We start from the raw sequence: 2,787 nt of genomic DNA on the forward strand, positions 1-2,787 counted from the left end.
TTAACTCCCATTTCTACTTTTCGTTCCGTCTTTTTCCCTAGTTTCGTTCAATAACCTCCAATTTCTCTGTCATTCCTCCGTTATCTCATTCCACGGCATTTCTCATTTTCTGTTCCGTTTCTTTTCCCATCTTTCCTTTTATTTCATTCCCATTTCTCCTTTTCGTTCTGTCTTTTTCTCAATTTTCTTTCAATAACCTCCAATTTCTCTGTCATTCCTCCGTTTCCTTATTCCACGGCATTTCTCATTTTCTGTTCTGTTTCTTTTCCCATTTTCTTTTCCCTTTGTTTTCCTTATTTGTCGATTCCATTTTTAAGGTATCATCGTCGTACATTTCTCATTTTTTGTCCCATTTTTTTCTTTTTCTTTTGCTGTTCCTCGATGTTATTCCTACGTGTCTTCATTCCCTCGTGAGATGATGACGATGATGATGATGATGATGATGATGATGATGATGACGCCCAGTAGAGAGTGAGCGCGCAGGCTTCCGTTAGGTTGGTCGGTCTGGTTATTATTATTATTATTTTATTTTTTTTAGCACTTTTTTTACCTTTTTTTTGCGCTCCGTAACTCAAGCGATGGAGAAGAGGCGTTCAGGATGGATGGATGCGAGAGAGAGAGAGAGAGAGAGAGAGAGACGATGGGAAGAGTAAGAAAGAGTAAGAGAGAAGAGGAAAATTGGAGGAGGAAAAGGATTACAGGGAAGGCAAGAGGAGAGGAAAGGGTTGAAGAGGAAGCTGAAAGAGGAAGGGAGGAGAAAGAGGAAAGGGAAGAGGAGGAAAGAAAAGAATTAGGGAAGAAGAAAAAAGGAAGATGCAAAACAAGAGAAGAAAGAGAGAGAGAGAGAGAGAGAGAGAGAGAGAGAGAGAATCACCACCGGAACCGCCTACCTACCTTCAAAGTTTCTCCTCCTCCTCCTCCTCCTCCTCCTCCTCTTCTTGCATTACTTCGCATTTTTCTGCCTCTTTCCCTCCTCGCCTCCACCAGCCGCTCTCTTTGTCGTCCACTCACGCCACTTCACCTTCCTCCTCCTCCTCCTCCTCCTCCTCCTCCTGCTCCGTCTCTCTCTGCTCCATCCCCTCATCTTCGTTTTTTCGACCGCTTCTTTTTTTTTTTATATATATATTCCTCATACTTTCATCAATTCCCTTTTTCTTATTCTCCACCTCATCTTTCTCCTCCTCCTCCTCCACTTTCCTCTTCATCTATGTTTTTCTATCCCTTCTCTCCTTCCTCCTTCTCTTCCCTTGTCTTCTCTCTCTCTTTTCCCTCTTTTTAGCTTCCCTTTAACCTTCTCCCTTCTTGCCTTTCCTGTAATCCTTTTTCCTCCTTGTTTTCTTCTATTACTTCTTCTTTCCCGCCACAGACTCAAGGGTCAATGCAACGGAGATGAGCACGGAGGCAACGCGTAGCTATAGCGTTTGCCCTTAACTTTACCTTTACCTCCTAGACTTCTCCTCCTCACTCTACTTCTTAAACAACCACTACCGTCTCCTCCTCCCCCCCCTCCTCCTCCTTTTTTCCCAACCTCTACGATCCATATTTTTCCCCCTTTTTGCATTCTTTTTATGTGAGTTTGCAGTCGATTAACTTCCTTTCTTCACTTTTTTATCCTCCTCAAATTCCCTTCCGATCAATCCAACAAAAACTCGTCTATTCGCCTCCGTTTGTCACGTTTGTTACATGGTTACAAAACAGAAGGTAACGGGAAGGTGTTTTGCCGCGCCTTTACGGACTATCTTCCTGTGTACCTGTCTTACCTGAGCCGTGATTGGTGATGATACGTGATGCTTACCTGTGTCGTGTGAGAACCGGAAAATATTATGTCATTTAGAAAAGTATTAGTAGTGGGGGAGGGAGGTGTAGTTGTAGTAGTAGCAGTAGTAGTAGTAGTAGTAGTAGTAGTAGTAGTAGTAGTAGCAGGTATGATGTGACACCTAAGAAATATGTGTTAGGAAGAGAGGGAAAGAGGCAAAATAATATGTGCAGTAATTTTAAACTAACAAAAGGGAATTATAAACAAAAAAGAAGATAATGAAGAGAAGGATCAGGACAGTTATAGAGAAAAATATAAAGAACTAGAAAGAAGAAAAATAGGAAGATAAAGAGGAGGATAAGGATAGTCAGATAGATAATTGACCTCTATTTTGGCCACTCTTTCTTTTTGTCTATTATGGAAGCGGTGATTAGCGGGCTTTTTTTTCTCTGCACTATTTTTGTTGCCCTTGAGCCGTCTTCTTTGCTGTAAAAAATAAAGAGGAAAAAATAAACTTCCTCGTAAAACTTTCAACATTCACTTCTGTCTAATGAAACCTGGAGAATAAGTCGGTTCTTAGATATGCAACCAAGGCACATTCCAACCATTAATCCCTATGTTCTCGCTTTGTGCGTCTGTGTATGTATGTGTGTGTGTGTGTATGTGTGTGTGTGTGTGTGTGTGTGTGTGTGTGTGTGTGTGTATACGTGTGTGGCCAAGCGTGCGTGCTTTCATATCCATTCCCTTCTAACATTTCCCTCCATCTCACACACACACACACACACACAAACACACACACACACGTCTCTCCTCTCTCCCTCCCTAATCATCCGTCCATTCCTCCCTCGCACCCTTTACTCTCTCCCTCATTCTCTCTCCCTCACACCCGTTATCTCTCCTCATCTTCCTAGCTTTCGTGAGACATTATAAAGCTGTTTCCTCCTCGTTCCCTCCCTCTGAACCCTCTTTCTCATACTCTACTTCCCTCTTCCTTCCCTTCCCCTTCACTCTTCCCCCTTCCTCCTTCTCCT

Source organism: Eriocheir sinensis, chromosome 15 (genome assembly GCF_024679095.1).
Source record: "Eriocheir sinensis breed Jianghai 21 chromosome 15, ASM2467909v1, whole genome shotgun sequence".
In the NCBI taxonomy this organism is placed as follows: domain Eukaryota; kingdom Metazoa; phylum Arthropoda; class Malacostraca; order Decapoda; family Varunidae; genus Eriocheir; species Eriocheir sinensis.